Genomic DNA, 26,704 nt, shown 5'->3' on the forward strand with positions numbered 1-26,704 from the left:
CTTCGTGGGTTCCTCAGCCGAAGCTGTCCTTGAGGCAGCTCTGCGGGCCGCAGCCCCTCTTCCTGGGGCTGGACGGGGGCCTACAGGCCGTGACGAGGCGGCGGCCCGCCCTGCGTCTGGGCGCGGGGCGGAGTTGAAGGCCCCAGGCCCCGCCGCAGCCGTTACCCCGGCAACCCCGGGCACGTCGCCGCGGGGCCGCGGCCGTGCCCTAGCGGGGAGGCGCCTCTGCGCATGCGCCTTCTCATGGAAGGGGACGGGCCCGGCTACGTGCGTCACTCGCGGCCCGACCCGGTGAGCCTTTGTACACATGCGCTGCTCCCGCTGCTGGGACGAAGGGGCATGGCACAGGGCTTCCTTTCCGCTAGGCCGGCCTCTGCTAGGCTTTGATTGGCTGTCTGTTCCCCCTCCCTCTCTCCGATTGATCGCCCTCCTGTCACTCAAGGCCTCCACGTTTCGTTACGCTCCGCCTCCCAACTACGTGCTGATGGGCGGGCACTGCCGCTCCCTCTGTGCACTGCGATTGGTGCTGCTCGCCCTTCACTCCGGCGCTCTGCCCTATCGGCGGGCGGCGCCGCGCCATTGGGTCTCCGGTAAAGAATGTAGACCCTGCCGCTCCCCGTGGTAAAACAAAATAATCCGGCGATGCCGGCCGCTAAAACTGGGGCGTTCCCCGCCCCGCCACCGGGAACGGGCTCACCTCGCTATCTTCTACGCCGCCCTCCTCCTCCCGCCGCGGCCTGGCTCGGCTGAGCGCGTCAGCCCGTCCTGAGGAGACGGCGGAAGGATATCACCATCCGCGTTCGTGCTGCGACTGTAGCAGCGAGTGACAGAGGAAGTAGTTCCGGCCGCGCTCGGGCCTTGTTTCCCAAAAATAGCGCCCAGCGGGTATCCGTGCGCCGGTGTCAGTGTCTCCTGAGGAGCCTCAGCGGGGAGGAGGCAGCGGCGGGCGGCGAGGGGCTGCGGGAGGACGGGTGAGTGAGCGAGGGGGGTCCCCGCTGCCGGGGGCGGGCGGGGGGTCGGGGGGGCCGCTTCTCGAGCCGAGGGGCGCCGGGACGGCGGGTGTCGGGCGGGGGCAGCGACTGAGGGGGGCGGCCGGCGGGAGGGCACGGCGCGGGGAGCGGCTTTGTGCGCCCTTTGGGCCGCTCCGCTCGGGAGGTGCCGGGGGGCGGCGGGAGAGGGGAGGGGGACCCGGGGGAGGTGTGGGCGGCGGCGACGGGCCGGGGGGGGCCGCCGGGGGCGGTCAGGGCGGGGTGCGAGGCCCCGGCGCCGGGGGAGCCGAGGGCAGAGGGAGCGCTCGGTGCGAAGTTTTCCTCTCGAGGAGCGAACGACGCGCAGAAACGGAGCCTTTTGTGAGCGGCGGCGGCGGCGAAAAAAGTCCTCGCGAATGGGCGGGCGGGGGGGATGCGGCGTCCGGAGGGAGGAGAGAGGTCGGAGCGGAGCGGCGGTGCGCGGCCGGGTCCTGCGGCACTCCGCGCGGGGCTGCGCGGCCGTGGGGCGATGGGAGGGAGCGCGGGGCGGGCGGCGGAGCGGGGCTGGGAATGGGGGTGCGGGGTCAGCGCTGGGAATGGGGGGGGGGATGTGGCCATTGGAGAGGGAGTTTTCAGTGTAAATCTGGTGTGAGCCGTCCTAAACGGAGGAGGAAAGGGGCTCTGGGAAGCACGAGAGGGAATAATCGGTAGATAAGAGCGAGGCTACAATACTTGGTTTGCTGTGGAGTTGGTAACAGGCGCGGTGTTTCCTTTAACCCTTTTTCAGAGTCCGCTACGTTGTAATGTAGCATGAGATGGGCTGGGAGCTTTCAAACTTCACTGTGGTGCTGTGCGAAGCGGCTTTCAGTGCTAGCGCCTGGGTGCTCGTATTTGTACGGTTATTTCTGCTCTTTATTCGCGATAGGTGGTGCTTAACCATCCCTCTCGGGGGCTGCAGCAGCACCCTTATCCTGTCCGTCTTCAAAAAACATTTACAACGTTTGTTGGTACCTCACACGTACGAGAATGGAATCTTTGTGTTCCCTCCTCCGCACTGAGCGGTTTGCATTTGGGGGAGAGCTGTGAGGTCACTTCGTAGGCTGCTTTCTTCATTCAGGTGCTAGAATGCGTGCAAACCCCTGCGCCTTTTTGGAAGGCTGGTGGGGAAGGATACAATTCGAACACTTTTGGCCTCTGAAGAACATAATTATAAAGCAGCCTTCTACAGTTCTACGAGCAGGACAAAAATGAGACAAGGAAAAAAACGAAACCTCAATATGAAGGCGTTACGATAGTTCTGACCAGCTGGAAACAAGTCCAGTTTTTGAGGGTGTTCAGGTTGAAATTTAGGAAGCCAAGTACCCCACTGCCCTCGTTAGTTGTTTTTTCCTCCCTAATTCTGCTCTAAGTATGCAGTTGGCACCGTCCGCCAGTAGTAGTAGAAGAGTTCCATTGGTGAGAGGGAGGGATCCTTCGGTGGGAGGGATGGGACGTGGTGGGATGGGGTGGATCGCAGCGCTGCGGTGCACAGCAGCCTCCTGCTGCACATGCAACTCCTCTGGGCCGTTCTCAGCATTCTGTTTCCCGTGTTTCGTTTGTGAGGAGGCATTTGCAGATAGGAAGTTATGGTAGAAACGTGTTCATCTTTAGTTTGTACATGTGTTTGTTTTGCTCTATTGACAAGTGTGTATTTAGACCTCTGTAAATGGACTCCTTAAATGAGAGGGTCCATAGAGTGCTCCGTGTATGCTGAGATACCTGGGTTTAGATTACTACAATGCCACAGAGTGTTCTTTTTTTCCTCTGAGAACATGGGACGGAGCAACAGGCGAGCACTGAATAGCAGAAGCTGGGTAAATGGCTCTGTAGCATTGAGTCGTGTTGGACTTGGCCGAATGGGAAGCTAAAACAGTTGTGGAGAGTAGAATGGCTCCCTGTGACAGAAGACCTGTCATGTACAGAAACCCTACTTGAGTTGGAAGTGAATGCAGTTTTCCTTAAGCTAGTTGATGAGTGCAGCAGAGCTTTTAGGGGCTCCTCCTGATTTCTGAGATGGCCCCTTGAGGTCACGCTGTGTGCTTGGAGCTGAGTGCCGCTTCAGAGGCCGGCAGCAGCGCACACCTGGGTGGCTCTGTGGCAGCGGGGGCTGTAAGGCTGTGCTGTGATGAGCACTGCTCTGCCAGCTGTGTGTTCTGCCTCCGTAACAAGTAGTTGGGTTTGTGATACCTGCGGATAGCTACGCCTTGCATGTCTGGTGTCTGTAGTTTAGCTTGGATGTGTTTTTTTCAAGAGGCGTTTTCTGAAAATGTAGATTTTCATACTTCATTCACCTCATTAAATCATTAGTTTTTATTTTTGGAGGCCATACCGTTAAATAATGTCTGTAGAAGTTGGGCTCGGGGCCTGTTCTGCCATGGCAGCAGCCTGATGGCACGGGCACCGCACTGCCACTGACTTCTCCTCAGTGGAACAGCGGCGTGCGTCAATTTGAACAGCGCGTGCTGACATAAATGCTGTGTAACTCATTAATGCACAGAGTGGCTTTCAGTTCTCACTTTCTTATATTTGACAACTTTTCTTTCACCTACTTAATAACGTGTTCTTTAATTGCTAACGTGGGACAAAGCCACAATCTCAGCCCATGATAACATGGAGTTCTGGTGTCTTCTATGCAGATTCCGTTCCTTCAGCTCCGGAAAAGTAACCAAAGAAAATAAATGCACCGTTCCTCCTTTATCTTTTCTTTTCTGACATGCCTTACTACTGACATTGAAGGCAGATACAATAGTTATTTGAGTGGACAAGCCATTGTGTTCCTGAAGCGGAATTGGACGTGGGTTTAACTCTTCCTGCCATCGCATGGGACTGCTGTGCCTTCAGAGGAGATATTCAGACCCTGCAATGAGGGCTTCCTCCATGGAGGTTACAGAGCGGCCTTGGTATACTGTGCAGTTTGTGAGGACATTCCTTTTTTTTTTCCCCTCAAAGTTGATTCTGTTGACCTTCCTATAAAAATGAGTTCAGGAGCTTTTTTTTCTCCTCTTTTTTTTTTTTTTGAAGGCAGCCAGGCAAAATATGTTGTAGATTATTGATACCAGATCATTGATACAGAGTCTAATGAATGGACAAAATAGCCTTATTCAGAGTTTAAGACAGGCTTCTGCTATGCAACACAACAGTGATCCCACCCCTGCACACATACACTGTGTGCTCTGTGGTGGAGCAGCAGCTAATAATTAATCCTGTGGAGGGTTTATAGTCTACAGTAGTGTTGTCTGCTTAATTTTCAGGTAAACATCTTATGTTGGATTCTACCTTTCACCACTCCCCTCATCTCATACCTTCTGACTCCAACACTTGTTCTTTCAAGTGACTGCTCATGGAGTCGAAGGGAAGGGTGTGGGTTTTCTTCTTCCACATTAAGGCGCTCCTTATTTCTGTTTATCAACTCCATTGTTTAAACTGATGTTTAATGATTCTGCGGGGAACATTCCTAAAAAGAAACATATTAAAGAAACCTGGAGAAATAAACCCCAGTGCTGCATACACTCGTTTCCATTTGACACTGAAGGGGAACGAACATCTTCCAAGGCACCTTCATTTCATCCCTCTGCTCCTTGTCAACCAGGGTTCTCACTGAACGGGAATGTGTTTAATGGTGTAATCTTCCTTCTGCCTCTCCCCTTAATCTGAGGCTACAGGAATGGCTGTCAGGTAAAGGCAGCTCAAATCTGTGGCCATTCTTTTCTCAAAGGGAAGTGGAGCCTTCTGTACAGACAGCAGCATGGTGTTTGTTACCCATGTGTTAGTATGCGTGTGCCCCTACGAGAAGAAGAAAATACATTTTTCGTAGTAAGAGTGTGATGAATTGAACTATTTTTCATGGCATTAACTAGTGTATTGTTAGCAATGCTTAACGAGGTAGGTCTCCCAGCTGTACTCATCTCCGTGTCTGAAGAGATTTGCAATTGTGCTGAAGTCTGTGCGGGCCAACTGCGATGTTTAAGAGTGCACTGTATGTAGCCTTGTGCCCGGCAGGGCCATCACTAGTGGTTATTAAGTGTTGTGACATGCCTCTTCTACGTGTGCTAGGTTAAAAAGTGGTGTTAGGAATTAACAGCCAAGCATAGCTGTGTGAAGGTGCTGGCTTTGAGTTAAGCACCTGTGTCTCAGTCATGGATGACAAAGCATCTTTTATTGTGATTTTTTTTTTTTTTAAATAAAGAGCCAGTAATTGTGAGAAAAACGTTTCCCTTCCCAGTTGTGGCTGAGGTGACCTAAAAAGGGGAGCGGAACAGTTATGTCTTCGCTTATGTTACTTTCACAATGGTGACTGGAGGGGGCTGAAGGGGAAAGATTTCTTCAATTTCCTTTAAATCCCTGCAAGTGTTTTTGAAACAGCCTCCTTCGAAAACCAGATTGCTTCCAGTATTGTAAGTGAGGATTGCACGGGTTGGGCTAACGTTACTTCTGTTGTTTGAAGGCCAACCGTAGAGCTGTAAGAGTACCGAGCGTGGCTGTGTTGTCATCATCCGTGCAGTGAGAGCTGCGGTCAGGGTCGGTATTGAGTGCTATAGCAGTATGCCTGGGCCTGGTCTTGTCATTTTCTGTGATGATTTATGGAAGGTCATCAGGGATAAATCAGGAAACTTTTAGCTATATGATTATGTAAGCACATCCGTAACTGAGCTGTGCTGCTGTTACGCTGTTAAACATTTCTCTGTGAGGATATTGGCACAGGGAGTCAAGAGAAAAGACTGTGAGGAGATGATTTTGGTGCCCCTTCTGATGCGGAGGAAGGCATTGGAAGCGTAGAAAGATGGGGTATGGAAGAATTACAGTTTTGAGACCGGAGAGTCAGTATTGAACCTTGAGCGAGGGATGTGTGCGCAGTGAGGGGCCTGCAGGGCAGAGCAGACTTCCCTCAGTGAAAGGTGCATTAAATAAACCACTGGAAGGTAAAGTGATTCTTGGCTTGTTTTTCCCTTGATTGTGCAAAATCTGCAGTGCTTGGGTTGAGGAGGCTGAGAAAGTGGTAGCAATATTAGTGATGAGGATTTCTTTTTCCTGTCAGATATTGAAGTAAAGTGACAGTGTGCATCTTTCTCCGATGTTTTGAATGTTATTTAATTGATGGTCTCACTGTGGAGGATAGCTCAGAAATACTGAGGTTATCAACATTAAGGATGTCTCGGGTTTGGTATCACTCTTTCACAGCAGCTGCCCTCTTCCTGACAGGACTGCACGCATCCTGTTTTAGAAGCTGTAAGCTGACGGAGTGGCTGCAGTAAGATGGGGCCTTCAGCAATTCCCAGTGCTGCTTTTTCCACTGTGAGCTTTCAGAGCTCTGGGTCTTCCGAGAACGTTTAAGAGACTGAGATGTTCCCTCATCGCCGTGTGCTGTGTTACACTGTCACACAGCGAGGGTCATAAAGTGAGTTTTTTAGTAACTGACTACTTTTGTTTTTTTCCTTGAAGGTGTTAAAATTAATGAGTAATAATGCGAGGTTTTAATTGCAGATCTATATGCAGAAGCTGGTTTGTTGTGGGGTAAAAGAAGGGAAAGTAAAAAGTGCAGTAAGAGATGCACTGTTTCACTTCATGTGCCAGAAAGGGAAATGGCTTTTTCCTAAACTTTCTGAGCCTGTAAGCTGTGAAATTATCTTGGTTAGTCTGGATTTGGTGATACACATTAGCTTGGGCTGCTGCCTTTTGAGAGTTGAAGTTTTGGAGTATGGAAGAAGGATTTCCTTTAGGGCTCCTTGATGTTCCCTGTTCTTTCCCTGTTCTTTCAGAACATCAGGGCTTTTTTTTTTTTTTTTTTCTTTTTTTCCCCCCATTTATTTTGTCCTCTTGTTGTTTTCCTTATTTTGTTCTTAGCATTCCCAATGGTGGTGTCTTCCCTTTTGTTATTGAATCACACATAAAGATCTTTATTTTGAGAGCTGTTGGATTCAGTTATGGAAAAAAGTGCCAGCAGGAAGGGTATTCATGGCTACCGTGAGGAAGCACTCAATTGGAAGAGCTCCTTCAAGGGCAGGGGAGCCGTGTGGCTGCAGAGGAGTGCTCGGTGAGTGGGGCGGTGCTCACTGCCGCTTGGGGGGTGGAATATGGGGTTATTTGCAGAAGTTCTGGTTGTTAACACATGTGCTCTAAAAATTCCCAAGGAGCATGTAGAACATGTAATAATGTTCTGGCTTATCAGAGGATGACTTCCAGTTTTAAATAGGCTGGTGAAGGCCACAGAGAAATTTGAGAAGTTATCCAGGCTTTGTTTTGGGTTTACAACACACTGAAGTTCAAGGGAAGAGAGGAGGCAATGGGAGTTAGCCCTGAGCACTTCTGTCAAATGGGTTTTTCTTTCCTTTTTAGCAAAACAAAACCCCAAACTGTTGGTCAGTGTTTATCACTTCATGCTGTTCATTCGGTGGCTTCAAGGAACTCGTGACATGTGTTGTTGAGATTATGAAAATTTTGGATGTAAGACATGAATGATTAATGTTGAAATAGTTTAGAAGGCAAATCATTTCTTCTTCAGGAAATGAAATAGGGCTATAGAAGAGTGAAAATTTCAACTGTTATTTTTTGCCTGCTGGAGGATGAGTCAATCAGTGACTTCTGATTGAGTTCTTCCACAGGGTTACATCTAGGTAGGGGCCTTGGATGCACAGTGAGTTGAGATCAGACCTGACAGCCTATGGTTATCCCACTCGCTGCTCTTAGGAAACCTGTGTGCAGGTACTTTGGGCATGCCTGATCCGTGAGGCTTCCGGATCAGCGCCTTGCCCTCTTTTTCCTCCTTATGTAGGCTCCCCGTGCATGGTTGCTGAGGAGGTGGCATCCTGTGGCTGTCAGGCTAAGCCTGATGGCGACATGCTTGCTTTTAGAGCTGTCTTTTGAGGATGCCCTAGATAGTCTATGAAACCTCTTGTCAAGTGCGTGAGTATTTACAGTGAACACTGTTGTGTGTTAGCTCAAGATGCTTACATAAAAACTCAGACCAGATTCTTTCAGAAAATCACTGCACATGGAGTCAGAAGAGGTCATTCAAGAGGAGACTGAAATTCTGAGTACTGAGAGGCCCACGTAAAAAACTGTTTTTAAAACTGGAGCAAAGGACTTGCCCAGTGTTTGTGATCCAAACCCAGGCGCTCCCTAGGCACGTTAGGAGCCCCTGCAGCACCCTCTGGTGATCCTGGCATGCTTGTGCAGCAGTCGGGGTCCTGGCTGAGCTCCTGACCCTGCACAGCCATCGTGTTGGCACGGGGCTGAAGGACGTGTGTCACGGTGAGCCATGCCGGTGTAGTGCTGGTGCTGTTGGGTTCTGCTGCCATTTTTGTTTTCTTTTTACCTTCTCGTTTCTTGTGTGGAAAGAGACAGAACTCATTAAAGGATCTCTAGGCTGTCCTTATAGCACTGGCTCTAGGCACGCACAACCCGCACAGTTTCATGAGATAAAGGATTCCAGTATCAGGGCTGTGTTTCTCTGCAGCACGTGAAGCATGGTGTGGGGATGAGCACATACTGTCTTTATATTTAAATTGTTGTTCTGTGTATCGTAGCCCATTTTAATCGTGATACTAAAATATGCATGGAGGAACTGGAGCTCGTATGTTACTTCATCAGTGTGAAAAACACTGAATTTCAACGTATTGTGAACAGCAGGAGCTAAGTACTGGTTTTGCAAGTAACTTACAGAACTTCCTTTATTTTTTCCTTTATTTCCTTCATTTCCTTTTTTTTTTTTTTTTTTCCCCTCTTCCATTATTCCATGATTTTCCAGAGCTTCCCTTCCATACAGCTCATTTCTCCCAAGCTCTTTATATTACACCAACACAGGTGCCTGCCTGCCCAGGGAGGTGCCAGGAGCTGCTGCAGGGGGCTGTGTGCAGCCACCAAGCCCTGAGCTCTGCAGCACCCCTGAAACGCTCCAGTAATTGGTACTTGCTCTGTTGTACTTGTCTGACACTGGCTAAATCCAAAGCTATTAACAAGGATGAATGGGCTGTGATTATATCTGTGTTCTACTGAGGACTTCCTGAATGCCTTTTTTTTTGTTGTTTTTTTTTAACGTGGAATTTTTTAAGGCTGAATTGTTGAGTGACAAAACCTACCTCAGTGTTCCTGAAGGTGCTGGCTGACTTGTTCTCAAAAGAGGCTTCAACCTGCTTTTCCATGGTACATTCCTCTGGTGAAATGTTAATGAGGAGATGATCGGATAAACTTCTTGAAAACTTTCTGTGCAACAAACTCATAAGCCAAGGATATTTCTTCAGATCTATTTGTTTTTAAGGCATCTGTATTTGTTTCTGTAGCTGTCTGATTGTGTGCATGTAGGTAATGCCTGCAAACAAGCCACAGAGATCTTACGCTGTTTCTCTGAGGCAGGGATTAATAATTTTCTGAAGGTGTAAGGACCAACAGCCCTTCCTGTGCAATTTCTTTGGTGCCTGCTAGAACTGTTAGGTGCAGGAGGAGTATTTAGATATCCTGAGTCACTCTCCAGACTCAAATTCCTCTGGACTTCTTATCTCAAGTAGCTGAGATCACAATTCTTGCTTCTGTCTTATCCGTACTTCATTGCTTTTAATTCTTCATGGTCTCTTCTGCTTAGTCTTATTGGCTTATAAGATACTGCACTGGCATAATTAGCTTATCTTAAAATAGTCTGATCAGTTAACAGCGTTGGACCAGTGAAGGGCCAGCCTGGGCTCTCCCCAGAGAACAGAGGAGCAGGTGAGACCCTTAGCAGCTCTGCGTCTTGAGCAGGAATGCTTCAGCCCACCTGTGTAAGTATTTACTTGTGCTTTCCTTCAGGAGTTTCTGACAACAGACAAATTAATTGGAAAGTAGCATTTTTTTAATTATTTCAACCAAGATACAAGTGATACAGAATGAAGATAAGAAACTGGTTCCACAGGTATTCCTTTGCTTAAGTTCTTTTTTGCATTTGCAGCTTGAGTGTGTCTGGATTGGTTTATCAACTTTTACACTTGAGAGGCATTAAGCCTCTGTAATCTTGCCTCATCCTCCTTGTTTTGAAGTTAAAAGTATTTCTGGTCTCAGACCTTTAGACTTCTAAGTATCTCACCATTAACATATCAGCATACTTGGGACTATGTGTCTGGGTTTGGCTGCTTTCTATAATTGTCTTAGCTTTCCTTTTCTGTTACAGTCTCCTTAGACACAAATACAAATGTAAGCAAAGAAACAATTGCATATATTGATGAAAATGTTTGTACTTACATTGATTCTGAAGGTAAAGGATGCATTTAAATTACCTACAGTGAATTGTTGTAGTTGCTACGTTATGTGAGGGATTGGGGTGCTTCATTTCTTGGAGTTCGGTGTGAAATACAGTTAAGATTCTGTTTGTGCTTTATTCTGTGATGTCTGGAATATATGTTTTATTATTATCTGTAGAAGGATACCTCTTTTTCTGAAGCTGAGAAAAACAAATTATGTGCCAAGTTTCCTTGCTTTTTCTTGATTAAAATCCAGTTTCAGTTCTTACTGTGATCTCCATGGTTGTTTTTGGTCCGATGTGTAGGTCCTAGTAGCTGATGCTGGAAATATGAGCACTGTCTGCTCTCAACTGTAAGCAGAAAATATACTTCCAGCATTTCAACAAGTGAAATGGTTTTTAGGGAAAGCTTTCTCTATTTGTTGGACTGAGAAGTAACATTCTGGGAAACCTGCTCATTTTGAAGTCTCCAAAACCTTCTGCATTGACATTTCTAGGTCCTGGCTTTTGATCTCTCAAACCCTGCAACAAGACACGTGGAAATGCTTGTATTACTTAGTGGCTGAATTTGAGCTAACAGCCTTGTACCCTAAAAGGCAGTTAAAAGCCAATTCTAATGCTGTTTGAGTTTCTCTTCCAGGTAGATTTGATCTAGTACCTCTGCCGTGAGATAGGTGGATTTCGTACAGTACTCAGGAAGGAGAAAGATAGTTTTCAATACTATTGCATGCCTTAAAGTCTTGTGTGTGCTGCAGCATTGCTTGAGGTTTTCTTGTAAATGGCACCAACTAGGGAAGCCCTATGGGCAGTTTATTTTTAAACTGGCTTGGTTTGCTGGCATTGCTGGCACTCTTAGGCGTACAGATGGAGTTACAGTAACAGTGAAGATGAAGAGGCTGAGCTTGCTTCTCTTCCTGTTAGAGCTGTACTTCTGAGTAAGCTTGGTGCACCTCTGTAAGGCTTCATTTTTCACTTTTCCTCGTTTCTCTTATGTTCATTAACAGTGATTACAATGAGTTTTCAGTAAATTTGTTTCACTGTTGCAGCCAAATCCTTGGCTGTAGCTATGATGTGAGTTACCTTAGTATCCTTTCTGTAGTGTTCCTTGTGCCCCTTACATCTGTGTAGATGAAAATGCTGTCGTCATTGCCTGTGTGTTTGTTCCTTGTTAAGGTATTCATGTTTGTGTCTCAGAAGTATTAGCGCAGAGATTATTTGAAGGGGAAGCCTAACAGAAGATCTTCCTTTAGTCTGCTTGACTTAGTGGTGAGTTCTAACAGCGTTCCCATGGTAGTGAACGCATTTTCTTTAATACACATTAGTCAGATCTTGATATTGTCATCTCTGTAATGCAGCATGTTGACTGTATTATACGCTATACCTGACTTACCTCAGATGTGTGTGAGCAAAAAAAAAAAAAAAAAAAAAAGCCAAAGCATTCTAATGGTTTTCTGTGTATACGAACAGAACTGTCTTTCTGCTGTATGGATTGAGAAAGCTACGTGAACCTGAGTCACTGTCTCTTTCCTGTGCTGTAGCCCCATATTAAATTGTTTTAACTTCTAGTTTAGGAGTAGGAGGCAGTTTGAGCCCAACGTGTCATGGTAAATGAGTGATACCTGATGGGGTTATCATTGTTTAGAGAACATCTCTACAATCCTCCATTGCAGGAATGTGTGCAGCTGTGAGGGAGCCACAGTAAAGTCAATCAAATGAATATAGCTCTGGGTCCATATTGTCATAGCCACTCTTGGTATCCAGGGCACACCAGAGGGCTGAGGTGCTGTCCTGGAATCCCTGAGTTCAGCTGCAGGCTGATGGGGGCATACACCGTGCTCAGACATGGTACGAGCTTACAGGCGGCCTCTACTTCGTGTACAGCAGCTTCCTTGGCTTATCTTAATCACATTGGAAAGACTTGCTGAGCTACTATACTGAACAGCTCATGAAGGGGAAAAATACTAATTAGATCTGTCTTTCAGATTAGAGACCAAATTCAGGAAAATAGTCTTTTAGTCTCTTTAGCCAGAATTCCTCAGATCCCCTCCTAGATCAAAGGTAAAGCTGTACTGGGATGAGAGGTGTGACTGCAATTTGTGTAGACAAATGTATGCAGGCTACCTTTAAACCAGTTAGCTGAGTATAGCTGTGTAAGCCGGTGGCACAGTAGGATACCCACACACAGAAAGCATTTATTTTCCTTTTATTCTCACTGCTTAAACATTCATGGTGTCACACAGCGCTCTTTAATTGTAGTTCCTAAAGGGAACGAAGCTGCTGCTTTGTGGAGAGCATTTCTTAGGAGTCCACTTTGCCTCTGTGAAGCCTTAGAGAGGCAGAATTTACAAGTTCAGATCTGAGTGTTTGCCAGGAGGTGAGGATGGCAGTGCCCCACACCTGCGTTTCCAGTGGTGCTGTCACATGGTCCCCTGTGGTTTGGAGCTGTGAGTTCCTGTTTCGGTTTGTATCTGTAGCAGAAGGGGGGTGAAACTCTTTGATACATTCCAGTTAAACAAATGGCAGGCAGTGCTAACCAACTTTTCTCTTTTTCAATTTGTTTCTGTATTTAATGTGGTTTGGTCATTTTCATGTATTACAGGAACAGGTGAAGGTTCTTTCATTCATTAGGCCCTGTTTTGTAAAATGCCTATACAAATAGGCTAAAAGTGCCTTCAAACAGAGGCTCCGACTTTGGGTATTCATTGGAATAAATTTAAATCAGTCATCCTTTATAAAATAATCAAACATTTTTCCTTACATATGTAATTTACACTATTAGACTAAAATGAAATTTGTGGCTTTCAGTAAAACTTGTAGATCCAGAATTTGTCTGTGCTCCAGGTTGGTGCTTTGCTCTTAAGAAGGCAGCGTTGGCTCGAATGGCCTTCACTAATCACAAGATGCGGTGAGATAAAGATTTGGGTTTGTTTTGCTGTGTGTGGCAGAGGCTGCTGAGCTGCTCGGATCTGCAGGTGTTGTGGTGCTGGCAGTGGCTGCTGATGGCGGTGGTGGCTCTTAGCAGTGGTGCTTGACCTGACCGTGTGGCTGCCTGGCTCTGAGAAGGCTCAGCCCTGACTTACAGACTTCTCTCTGCCATGTACAGCTTCCATCAGCTCTTCTTATTGAAAAATAGGGAAGTTAAAAAAAAACAATAATAATAATTTTCTTATTTGTGAGAGTGCAGTGTTTTTCTCTTTGTTTCCACTTAATTTAACCTGAAGGTTAAATTAAGAGTTCAGCCGTGGTCTGGAGGACTTTGCTAGTCAGTTGCTTTAGCAGCAACTTACTTTTATTGGCAAACCTCGCCTTGCTGGAGTGTTTTACTGCTGAGGAAATTTAAGCTTGGTGCCTGGCCTTTGGGGTGGGTTGATTGCTTTCTGACCCCAGTGCAAATACCTTCGTCCTCATCTCCCTGCCTGGGCATGGCTTAACAATCTCGCCCTGTTCTGCCCTCTCACACTGACAAGGAACAGTGTTTTGAAGAGCAGTTACAGCACGCCGCATGATTTGGCTACAGTGAAGGCATATAAACAGCTGAAGCTGTGTTGTGTATGGTCCTTGGTGTGGTAATCTGGAGGAGTGAATGTGTCAGGCTTCAGCTTTTGTTCTTTATAATCTTTTTTGAGAGAAAGTTGCAAGGAGAGCTGAAGTGTTTTATCCTCAGCTTCCCTACCTTCCTCTTTTCTGCTTTGTCCATAGCTCTTATTCATTGCACTTCCCAGTGGGCTGATGATGAGTTTTCTGTCAGATGTATTCAGTGAAGTGCTGGTGTATTTTTCTCCTGAGAGTCTTGTGAATTCTGCTCTCAACAAGGAGTTTTTTTTTTTTCCTTATCTTAATATCTTCCCCTCCTATGGTCATGTAGTGCTCTCATGAGTAAAGTTCCAGCTCAGTCAGCTGGGTATGTTACATGAACAGTTTTATTCCCAGCTTTTATTTTGTGTTTTGAATGTGCTCCAAAGCTGACTGGTTATGTGCTATTGCTTTCAGGAAATAAAGCACTTATTTACTATGTAATCGAAGCAATCAGAGCACCTGCATAGCTTAACATCATGCAAGCTATGGTTTTATCAATAATCTTGTTAGGCAGGATTGATTTCTGTTTTCTTGTTTGTTTATTTTTGAAATAAGAGTAGACTGTAACATATATGAAACAGTTGCAGATAATGTAATGCCAAGTCTCCACCAAGGTCAGCATTCATTGAATGCTTTGTATAATACTGAGTATTACTCAGTCAAAATGTGGTTTGAGTGACCTGAGACCCTAATATTATTTGCTTGCAGTAGAAACACTTGAAATGTGGTTTTTACTGTATTGGTCAAATCTGGAAGTCACAGTTTTAATGTTGCAATCAGAAACTTGTGTTAATTACAAGGATGGAAAAATGTGATATTTCTAGACAGATTTTGTGTTGATCTCTCTTCTTAGGATTGTTTTCATATTGAAGTTTATAGGCTCGGCTATTACTCTGCTGTGTTTTATCAATGTAACTTGCTTAGTAATTACGTGTCTTCATCGTTTTCTTTCTTCGTCAAAGGAATCTGATATCAAACTTTATAAACCTGGTGTACAGTTCTAATGTGCTTTGTTTTTATTTCTCAATGCTGTGACTTTTCTAATAGGGAGTCAGAATGGTATGTAATTCTTGAGTCATCAGGATGGAAATAAATTTTTAAATATGATGTAATGCAAAAATGGACTTGAGCCTGATGCAAATAAGGAAGTGTTGGCTTAAGTATTTGAGCAGCAGCACGTCAAATGCAGAGTCTAGCAGGAAGCAGAGGGTTGGAACACAGTAATTCGTCTGGGCTCACGTGGTTCACAGTTGCAGAGAGGTGAACCATGGCTCTCAGAAAAAGAGGAAACTTATTTCTTGGCAGCAGCAGTGGCTGTGCTCCCATGGGGCGGGGGGTGGGGAGCCCTCATTGGCGGCTGCACAGAGCTGGAGGTGAAGGCGGCCCAGGTGTGGGGTTAGAGCTGTGGGCAGAGTGCTGCCCTGCGTTAGTGCTCAGCAACGCGGTGCTGTGTGACTGCACCAAGTGTCGTAATTGCACTTATGTGTGGCATTATGTACATACGTGTTCGACCTGTAGTTAATACAAGTGTTTCTCTTGGTACACCTTAAAAAAGTGTAATAACTCTCCTCCTTTACAAAGATGCCATGATGATTCCACTGGCAGTAGGGTATTTCTGAGGAATGAGAGGTGTGAGGCATCTCGTTATGGCACTGTAGTCTTAAACTTCGTGAAGGATGTAAGTGATAACATGAACTTTTGTGTTCATTAATTGTGCTGAAGTTCTAATGTCTGCATAAAACTGGTCAGTGTGTCAGGACCATACTCTGGGTTTCTGATAGTTTGGTGTTTAACCTTTGAGCAATTGAAATTGCAGACATTGTAATATTTCTGTAAAAATGGGATACTCTGTATTGTTTTGTCACTGATAAACTGCTCGTTTATTAGTCTCTACAGATTAATTGAAGGAATTAAATTAGCTTGCTATGCAGTCTGAGTGAAGTCTACTTGAAATCCAGACTTTTATCACAGGGTAGCTGTACCTTTGCCTCATGTTCCCTTGCCGTGCCCACGACATGCTTCCAGGTGTCCTTCTGCCAGTGAGGAGGAATGGTTATGTCTGAGCAATCTTGAGAAGCTGCTGCTTAAGCAGAGCAGTGTCCGGATGTGCTTATAGCATGTGGCAAGCGTGCAGTTGCACCTCAAGTAGGTATGTGAGATAACTCTAATCTAGCCAGCACGGATAGGATTTCACTAGAGCAGCAGCAGGCTGAGCTGTGTGAGAGTCAGGGCACTTAGCAGAGCTCTGCGTGTTCCTGCTGCCTCCGGCTTCAGTACTGGAGCTGACAGCCATTCCACTTTCAGTGCTGAGTATTTCAGGTTAAGGAGTTGGGCTTTCTTCCCTGCTTCTGTAAAGGAAAGGATTGATATGAATGCAATGGAATACAGGTACTTTCTTTATTTCTCTTGAGCATTGTGATCAAATCTATTCATTATTTATTCCCCCCCCCCCCAGGCAGCAATCTGAGGCCATGAACTGTATTATCCCAAATGTCCCATGTTAGTCCGTGGGCAGCTCTTAGAAGAGATTGCCTTCCGTTCCCCACCAGGCTGCCTTTCTCTGGTGTATCATTTATTGCGGTACAACATAGGAAAGTGTAGCAACAGAGGTTGATAAAATATTTGAAGTGTGCGCTTCATTAGTTTTGACAACTCAGATCTGTTTGTACTTCTTATTTGCCAGTGTGCGTATATTTGTATGTCAATATATGTGGTGATAATGTGCCTTTATATGTCAATATCTTTTATGGAGAACATCTGCTATGAAATTGTTAGGACATTATGCCATGAAACTTGCCTATTATATGTTCCAGTAGCTCTTGTGTACCCAGTTGATGTAGTAAACCAGTAAAACATTCCAAATATAATTGAATATCCTATCCAGCTAACAATGCTTCCTGTTTTAAATTTCATCAGTTGTATATGTCACGTTATAGTCTGTAATATTATAACTTCTTCCTTAAATTTGTATAGTGAAAGACAAACCAATCAGCTTTGGAGACTTGTATAATAAAAATTCATAACATACATCCCATAAATCCAAGGGTTGTGTGTGTGCTTTCAAGTAGTAAATGGGTTAAAACAGCGCTGGCACATTTAATGCTCTGTTGGCATAGTTATTCCCTTCAGATGGTTGGTTGGAATGTGAGGCCTCTTCGTGCATTTGCTGTAGCAGAGCTAAACTTGCATGTCACTTATGGGAGAAATTTAATACAAGCAGCTTGTACAGAACTGAGTTCACCTTAACTGATGTTGCTTCCAGAAAGTCAAAGAATACCATCTCCTTCCTTGAAATTCCTGTAAAATGTTTGTTTGAACCTACTAAGTTAAACACGTGCCCGTCTTTGTTTCGCACTTTGTGGCGTCGTATTGGACGAAGCACCACAGATGCACGCATTAGCTCTTTCTGCTGCCATCCTCCATCATGTTTGACTTCTGCTTTTTGGGGCTTTCTGTTCCATTTAGTGCTTTTCTTCCTTCCAGCTGTTCAGAGTGAGCATTGTCCCTGAGGCTGACTTGGATTTGTTTCCAAAAAGGACGAAGAGCGAGGTGTGGCAGCAATCGCACCTGCGTGTGTGAAGCCTATAGGGAGCATTGCCATCCTCTTTAGGAGTATTCTAGCATCAGTTCCATCTACTGAAAGAATTAGGCAAGGGCAACCATTTGAATAAAATGTAATTTTGAGTCTGAAGATGCAGTGGAGAGAAGAAGCATTTCTTCATTTTTTGTGCCCAAACTGACAGCTTGCAGATATTGCAATTGGACAGACTTAGCAGCATTAAAACCTAAAAGCAGAAATTACAGTTTACTCTGCTTAAACCAAACCTCAGTGCATCATTGCTTTCTAGATGTGGTATACCTATGCCATAAACCAACCTCATGCATGGTCAGCAATTAATGAACTTTGCATTTATGGCAATCTTCAGAATCTGTATGCTGTGGTTCTTTCTCTGCTGCAGAGTTTATGTTTGCTGGAAGAGTGATGCATTATTCTAAGTGATGCATGATTCTATGGTTCTATACAGAAGGAGGTGCCTGTCATCTAGGATGGGCTTGTTAAAGTTGCTAGTCAGATATTACCATCCAAATAGATTGTATTAAACATTAGAGAAAGAGAAAAGAAAATCTTCCAAAAGCCATAATGAGAAATCTTCATAAGTACTGATTTAAGTAATGTGTTAAGATCGGTGGGTGCTTGAAGTCATGAGGTAAGCTCGTTTTCTTTCATATCTTGCTTTGGGAAGCAGGCAAAGGGTGATAGCACAGAGGATGTGCCCACTGCTGCACTCATTGGAGCTGTGGACTGCAGAAAATGATGCCACTGCATGCTGCTGAATTCTTACAAATATAAACACGGACTGTAGTCTGAAGTGTGTCTGTGCTGGGGTGAAAATCTCCTCGCTTCAGATGAAACCATGAGCAAAAGCTTTGAGAATGAAGTCAGTCTCAGTGGTTTTTGGTGTTTTTTTTTTTTTTTTTTTTTTTTTTTCTGTTGTAAAGGATTTGAGGTAACTGGGAGAAAAGTAGAACTCCGTCACCAACACAATTTCTTAATTAAAATCCGTTTAACTTTTTTTTTTTTCCAATTTCGTTTGTGCTGTCAGAATATCTTTTAATTAGGCATATGGCTTCCCACATGTTTGCTGTAAATTGACTGTTTAGTTTTTGTTGAGCAAAATGTGGCCTCATATGCAAAGTGTGTGAAGAATCAGAGGAGAATGAGCTGAGCAATGTAAGGATGTGGAGGAATGGAAGTGGATAATCACAAGCACTGTTTTTTGCAGTGTGCTTTGTGGGCAGAGTTGGCTTTGTTGTTATGTATCTGTATGTTGCAATGAGATTTAATAGCTAAGTGAAGGGTTTTGGAGTGCTCCAGGCGTGCTCAGCAGTGCTCTGATCTTAGAGGGTAAAATGTGTTTTTAATACAGACAAAGGCAGCAGTAATACCAGTGCACATTTTAGGCACAAGATGCACTGCCCCTTCTAGGATCCGTCTTTGCTGATGCAAGTGAAATTGGAGACTGAGTGCTGGTATCTCTGCTGTTTGCCAGCGAGCTGTCAATATTTATTGCTTCAGCTGCTGCAAGGCTTCAAGTCAGCATGTACAAGTACGAAGGCTTTAACGTCCCAAAAGCCACGAGAACTCAACAGTAACCTTTTTTTTTTTTTTTTTAAGAGTTAAGATGCCTTAGAGAAGAAAGGAGGTTAAGTGTGGCACTTCTAAGTGGGTTCTTGAAATTTGTCTCAACTGTTAAGTGCATGTCAGTTGCCTGTGGTTCACCTTTTATGTTTATATAACTCCATATAGTTACATGTTAGTAGAAGATTTACTTAAAATGAATGAAGTAAGATGCTGTGAAGTAATAAACCTAGCATCTGATTCTGCTATATACAGTTAACTTTCATTGATACATTTGGGGTTCTTCATGGAGATTAAATGCTCTATTGTCATACCAGAGAGAGCAAGTTCTTCATGCACTCCAGTGATACTGTTAGACCAAAAAGAATAAATCATTGGTGTATCTGACTAAGTTTGTCACTTCACACGCAGGAACTGAACCCTGATTTTAACCACTCATTTTTCCAAGCCTGTCACAGCTCTCTGAACTTGCCCACTGCAGACTACACATAGCCATCTAGCAGGACTACAGGCAATATTTGTGTCTTATAATGGAACATAACTGCTCTTACCAAAATAAGGTACAGCAATCAATGTGAACTGCAGCAGTTCCAACTAATACCATGTGGCGGAAGTCATTCATGTCTTAACTTCTATGTGCTTGTTTTAAAACTCAAATATGCTCTATAGGCTCTTAGGTGGTTTTTGTCGGAGACGAACGAGTAGGCAGAATTGACGGAAGGGATCTAGCTGTGTATGTGAAATGAATATTGTTTTTTGTCATTTTCCTAGCAGGTATAAATCACTGATGCAATGATTTTATGCTGTGGTGTCCGCTTTGAGCATCTAATAGTGCAAGAGACTGAGGCTGCTGATGTAATCTGCCCTTCAGAAGTGTTTGTAGGGCTGCTTGTTGGCATTTCTGCCAGTTCCTTTGATAGTGAGGATATATATATATATATTTCCTTTCTCAAAATAAGGATAGTAAGCTGTTTTTTTTCCCATTTTTAATGCCCAATGATGGCTGTGGATGTCCAACTGCATTTGTGATCTGTGATCCCTGATCGATCCTGGTTACCATTAGCTCTGGGCAGCCCTTACACCAAGCAAAACATGGCTGGTGGAGCAGGAAAGGCAGAAACATCTTCTAAGCAGTTTCAGAAAGCTTGCATTTGCATCAAATGCTTTTGTCATAGTTAAATGAATGTGCTTGTTTCAATGGGAGAGGTTTTTAGCAAGGAAAGTCTATGGCAATCTTAGCATATCTAGGCTTCAGCCTCAGATTCCAGGCTGCTTAACGCGATAGTAAATAGGCTGCTCACCGTAAGGTCTGGCTTATGTGATATCTTGCCTTTCTTAATACACCTTGCCCTTGTTCAAGGTTTCAGTTTTATTTGTGGATAACTGAATCGATCCTTGGTTGGGGCCTCGATCAAATCTTTCTGGGCATTCTGTTAAACTCCCACCAGATGGATCTCCTCCTTCAGACCTCTGTAGTGGCTCCTTTATTTTGGCTACCAGAGGTGGGTAGGTCCTGCGCATACAGTGACTGCTGCACTGCTTAGATATCATCCTGCTGTTGTGCTTAAAATGTGCTTTTAAGGTTTGCTCTCTTTTGAAAACATTTGTGGGTAACGTATTTGTCAGTATTTGTGGACAGGAAGAAACATTAAAATATGCGGGAAGTTTTGAAGATTTCCAGTGCACTGTTTAATGCTTTTGATGCGATTATTGGAACAAACTGGTCAGACTGTTCTCTTTTTTTTTATTTATTTATAGTCACTAGGTTTTTAAAGGATAGGCCAACTGACTTCAGAAACTGTTAACATTGCTTCCTGCTGCACACCACTTGCATGCAGTTTTGCTGTGGAACAGTAATATTACTTAGGATCGAATGACTGAAGTTTGTTATATACTGTTGTCTGCAAGAAAGGTGGATTAAAATTGTTGTATTGTATGCTCTGCCCTGCCCATACACTCAGTGATAGAGTTACTGTAACGTCATGATTTCTCCATACCAGCTAAACCAGTGCTCTGTGTGCTGCTTTATTGGCGCTGTTCAGGAAAAGTTGTTTCTGAGTGAGCTAATTTTAGAATTAGGTTTCTTTTCAGGAAACTGTTTCTATTTAGAGAACAGTTCTTATCTGAAGATTCCCTGTGCTATATTCAGTGTAGTTTAGGTAATGTTTATGTGAGTCAAGGTGGCTGGGTTTGTGTTATTATGATGTATGAATAATCAGATTACTACGTGTCAGCTGCCAATAAAGGAAAAGATTGGATTCAACAGCAGAAAATATTTAGAATAATACTCTTTTCTCAATAACTGAATTTACTGCAATGTAAATAGTAACTTACAGGCATGGGGGCATGTATGTATATGTAATTAACTGTCCTTAAGTGGTCTGACCACTGGTTGATTTGGATAGTCTTAGCTTGGTGTTGTTTTAGGAACATAGGCGTCCAGGTGGAGGGCCTTAAGTTTGGGCTTGAGCAAGAAAAAGAAATGAGCTGTGAAGTACCTTAATCAATAAGATGCTTTTAGGTCCTGAGGAACTTCATTCTAGGCTGCTTTTACAAGTGGCTGCTGGAATTAGAGTTCTTAGGAATCAGGTGGCTTTTTGGCTGTGGGTGCCTAGCACCATCTTCCCAAGTTCATTAAGGCTGTCTGTAATTCTGCTTTGATTTCATCTTCTGCAATAGATTGTTCCTGAGGCATACTTGAGTGGAATAATCTCACTTGTATGTTATTTTATTATTTGCTACCTGACTGTGTCAATTAGATTCTAAAACATTTAGATTACAAGGGTACTCTTCATGCGTGTTTGAAAAGGACGTGCACTGCGTGCTCTCAAACACCTCCCCTGTTGTTCCCCCACCCCCTACCAAAATGGTGTTTTATTACAAAGTATAAAATGGCTGTTTGCTTAAAAAGGTGCAAGGAATACTTCACTGGGATTTGCTTTTAATTTCTGGTATATGCTAACTGTCTTTCTTACGTAGAAGTTTAAGCTGGTGGTGTACCTGAATTTTAGAAGAGACTGAGCTTTGAACAAATGCAGCTGAATGTTACCACTAGAGTCTTACCACGAACCTTGGTGAGAAACTTGTAGGCGTCTTTAGGGTTGCTGAATGTCTCAGTGAGGCATACAGGCTGTTTTCAGCAGTATGCTGTCTTGTCTCTGGTTTATAATTGTTGCACTTCAACAATATGACTGCATGCTGTTATTTAATCAGACATTGAATAAATTATCAAGAAAGCTTTCTGGATAATTGCTCAGTGGTTTAAAGCTTCTTCCAGATTCTTTGTTATGTGATATCTTTTCTACTTTTCCCCATTTTTCCTGACTTGTTCCCTTAAAAAGGGAATGTGGATTGTGTGGAACCCTGGAAGACTGGAAATGTGTGTTCAGTAAGAAATTGAGTATGCTAAGGAGAGTGGTTGTGGGACCACCCATCACTGCTGGAGCAGTGAGAGCCAGACAAGAAGGTGGGAGCCTGATGCTCCTGCAGGGCCTGATGAAAAACCAAGAAAGGGTCGGGAAGAAGCACATAGTTGAGAATCAGCTGAACCACGGGAGGAAGTTTCTTAAATATGAGGGTGTGTTGCTCTGCCTTACAAAGCCTCTGTTGACTGAAGTCTTACTTGGAAGCCATGACCTGCTGTCCAAGGTACAGTGCTCAGGGAAGAATCTTGTTTATTATCCTTCTGCATTTCCATTCTCTCATATACTTGCTTTTGTCTCTTGCTAAAAACTTCACACTCCACCAATGTCAGATTTTATGAAGTCTGCTTTGAGGAAACTATATAAGGAGAAGGTGTAAGCAGAGCCCTGTGAAAGCTTTGGCTGCCTTTGTATCCTGTTACATTCCTGCAGTCAGCTGTAGATGTTTCTGATTGCAGTGATGTTTGGTCGATAACAAGTGGTGAAGTGGCTGTTATGCGGCTGTTTGCGGCCTGAGCTCAGCAGTTTGTGCTCTGTAGGCAGAGTGGGCACTCTTCCTCTTGTGAAAAGGAAAAGTGAATTATTAGAAGTTTAGTCACTGATGAGCAATCAGAAGTGTGCTGAGCTGAGCTTTACCGATCTTGATGCAAATCACAGCATCAGTATGGTTTCTAAGTGAGTTAATAAGTGTTAAATAAGTTTAGCTCACAACTTACCATCTAGGTTTAGTTTCCAGTAGAAAAAAACTAAAACATATGGGCAATCAAATGCCTTTTGTATGCATGCAAACTAAGGAAAAATCTACTGTGGTTTCTGTCTTACCTTTGGGAACAATGCTAGTTGTACACCAATCAGTTTTAATTTACCAAGTATGGACACTTTTTCTTAAATGGGGAGTTGTTTATTTGGCATTTTCAGAAGAAAACTGAAGTACAGCTTTTACAGTTTAATACAGTTTGAAAGAGCATTTCAAGGCCAGGATCTATGGACTGATGAAAATAGTGACCATATACATGAAAAAAATGGCTATGCAGCTTGTCTAGAATTTCACAGAAATCTGACTCATTCAAGGTAAGGCTTTACAACAGTATTCAGTGGTTGTAACTGTGAAACCATCTTCTGTCCACCTGCTTCAGTCACCACTCAGAGTCCTGTTTGCTCTGGTTTCCATTGTGATTAGTGTAGGTGTAACGTGACATGGAGGACAGGGGCACTGCTAAGAACTTAGAGATAGTGAGATGTGATACCTTTACCAAATGCAAGTGTTGCTTGGTTTTGGGTTGTTTTTTTTTTCCAAATAAGATTATTTATATTCTTCTCATCTATGAACTTGAGTTGAAATGGAGCAAGTAACGAGCCAAGATAGCAGTAATTAAAGTCTGAGTGTCACTGAGATAACTGGTGGAACATGAAGACTTTTGGAAATGAAATTCCCAGTGGGAACTTAGTTGTTTCTTTTCCCTATGATCTAACTTAGTGGGATGTAACATTGTTAGTATTTTCTAAGAATGCACCAATAAACCTGAAGAAAATTCCTTGGGAAAGTGTTCTACTAACCAGAAGAGAGCTCTGTGCTACTTGGCAAATACGGTCATTGGAAACTGCCTATTTTGTTCTTCTCTTGTAAGGTGATGAAAAACCCTTTGATTGTGCCTGGTGTGGTCAGGTGCTTGTGAAAGTGCTTTTTAAGGTAGTGATATCTGAATCGTTAGGATAATTTTAAAGAAATAGGAATGAGAAGGTAGAATTTAATGTCATAAAGAAAATACATAGTCAAGATGTGTGTTTTTACAGGTAACTTGGTAATGGCTGTTCTGCTTCTGGAAACTAAAAACATTCAGAATAGAATGTGTTTTCTGGACTTCAGTAGGCCAAGAAAGCTTCTAACAGTGTACCAATGTGAACAACGTTTGGGCACTGAGTTTAGTGGGAATGTGAACCCATCTAATTGTGATTAACTGGCAGCAGAACTCCTGGCTGTCCCTGATCCAGGACACTGCTGCTCTTCATGGAGCTGGTGCTGATGGTTCCTGAAATCTGTTTGGTCACCCAGCTCAGGGAAATCTCTCCTTAAAAAGCATGTGCACTAGGGGTAATAGAACTTGTTTGGAAAGCAAGCATCCAAATCCCAGCTCATTTGTTACGCAGTTCAGAATTTTGTAGCCATGTTCACAGGAAGATGTGGTTATTCAGCTTTGTTTTAGGCAGGACGTACTGCTGTTAAAAAAGAAGTGGCAGAAAAGTCCACGTTGAGAAACAGTGTTTGATATTCAAGAGTTGCAGTTCTTCAGTAAGACTGTTTTTTTTAATACAGTACTATGAGGTCTTTTCTAATGAGTCTTGCAAAGTTGATTCAAAAAGGTGTGTAACTTACAAATAAGAAGGTCAAAAGTAGAGTTAGTCTTTTGATTATTGAATTTAAGGACCATATCCACTCTTAGGAGATGATTTAAATGTTCTAATGAGAAACACATTGATACTTCCATGTGTGGTGTTCTCTGCAGCTGAAAGAAATGAGTGCTTTATCACACATAAAGAGTATCAATAAAGAATTGTGTATGGCTTCCTGTTTTTTATGTTGTCCCACTTGAAAAAACATTCTTTTGGCTAAGGCTTGAGTTATTGTTCTCTAACAATACTTCTGTATCACTTGCTAGCTGAGGACCTTGGAGCTGTGAGGCTGGTCTGACTGACTGCAAGGCTGTGCTGGATCTAGAATGACTAAAACAGAGGATGGAAAACACATGTATTTCCTAATATTGCTGCACAGCAAGAAGTGAGAGATCAGTGGCAACTTGCAGTCTTGTTTTCAAGGGGTAGACCATGCTATTGTTCTGCACTTATTGTTGATTACGTACAGCAGCTAATGATGACAGGGCTATAGAACTGGGATTGTAGGAAATATTTTTTGCAAACTTCTACAAAAAACATAGTGAGAATTGGAGCTTTGTTTCTATTAAATGCAAACCTATAGGTAGTGGAGTCCTTGTACTTGAAATGTTAATTTTAAAATCTAAGTTGCAGCAGTGTGTTTTGGAGCAGGGCTGGCAGAGTGTCTGGAGCCCTGTGGTGACAGCCCGTGGCTCTCAGCTGGCTTCAGTGCAGATCCAAATCAGGATGAATATGTTTTGATAAATGAGTTCAAAATATAGCAAAAGAAAAAAAAAAAAAAGAAAAAAAAAAAAGTGTGGAGTTATATTTTACATGGACTTAGTTCCCTTAGAGGGTGTGACAGTGGAACAGAGTCTGAGAGTGATGTTTGACCCAGCTCCAGCTTCTGATTAATGATCTTGGTGACGGCATTCGTTTTTTCTCTAGCCATTTCCCCTTGGAGCTGTGGATGGGGGAGGACGACACTTCAGTGTCTGTAGGCAGTACAGAAGAATGAGATGCTCTGTGTTATCTGCTCTGCTAATGCATAGCAGTCAGGAGCTGGTAATGGGCCTCATCTTCGTAGTCATGTCTGTGAATGTATTCTGGTTGTGTCCTTGTTGAGCATGCAGAGTATTAGAACTATGAACGATGGGCTGCTCAGCCTTGAGTTGGTTGTGCAGTCTGTGCCTATCAGATCATGCTTGGAGGTACAATAACCAGATCTACCAAAATACCCAGCGCTGGCTCCTATAAGGCTACAGAAGGACGTTTTTGGCCAGCATTACTCTCTCCTGTTTAGTAACCCCCAGGCAAGGCTGAGCAATATAAAACGGATCTGTACAAATCCATGTAGTGAAGGTCTCTGAGAGTTACCATGGAGGCTGTCTGACTTCATGACTTCCGTTCCTTCATGTGCGTTGCAGTACATGAGCTGATGTGGCTGTCAGATGTAACCTGTAACCATGATGGGGGAAATGGAAGTTCCAAGAAAACAAAGAGAAGCAGAGGGAAATACAAGGAAAATAAATGGAAGGATTATAATTCTGACACAGTTTTTCCTAACCTGTTCTGCCAGAAAGCTTCAAGACCTTGTAGAGTTCTGCACAGATGTAATTTGTTTCCACTGAACCCTTGAAAGAATCTTTGTAAGTAGGTCAGATACAGTTTCCTCGCTTTAAAGTTGTATCTCTTCCGCTATTTATGAAACTGTAAGCAATCTTGAGAATAAATGAACTGATCTGAGTTGCTGAAAATATGCAGCCACGAAGGTAGATTTCTGCATATGGTTCTGATGTCTTTCATTATTTAATGGGGCGTTTCCACATGTGTGGAAAAAGAATCAATCCAGAGGATGGATTGAGGAAAGAGTCAGTCCAGAAAATTTGAATAAATGTTACTTTTATATAATAACAGAGGCTTGTACTTAGACAGCTGCCAACCTCATTTTTTCTTGCTGTTACTGTGAGCTGGCATTGTTTTC

At 43.7% G+C, this 26,704-nt stretch overlaps 1 protein-coding gene and 1 long non-coding RNA gene across 19 annotated transcripts in view; one reads left to right on the forward strand and one right to left on the reverse strand.

Annotated features, from left to right (window-relative positions):
* Positions 1-812, reverse strand: part of LOC101749253 — a 31,969-nt gene extending 31,157 nt beyond the window's left edge. The window contains exon 1 of the long non-coding RNA XR_001468327.4: positions 698-812. This is a non-coding gene — a long non-coding RNA (uncharacterized LOC101749253). The remainder of the gene's footprint in view (positions 1-697) is intronic.
* Positions 813-883: 71 nt separating this feature from the next.
* The window catches only part of MEF2A (myocyte enhancer factor 2A), a 78,117-nt gene continuing 52,296 nt past the window's right edge, over positions 884-26,704 (forward strand). For 10 of the 18 annotated variants that reach the window (XM_015292072.4, XM_015292075.4, XM_015292074.4 and 7 more), the window contains exon 1: positions 884-971. The gene's annotated coding sequence lies outside the window, so the exon portion shown is untranslated. Of the gene's footprint in view, positions 972-1,242; positions 1,350-9,655; positions 13,118-15,983; positions 16,177-26,704 lie in introns of those variants that run through there. The other 8 variants (XM_046898891.1, XM_046898893.1, NM_204864.4 and 5 more) reach the window with 4 other exon arrangements.

Source organism: Gallus gallus, chromosome 10 (genome assembly GCF_016699485.2).
Source record: "Gallus gallus isolate bGalGal1 chromosome 10, bGalGal1.mat.broiler.GRCg7b, whole genome shotgun sequence".
Taxonomy (NCBI): Eukaryota; Metazoa; Chordata; class Aves; order Galliformes; family Phasianidae; genus Gallus; species Gallus gallus.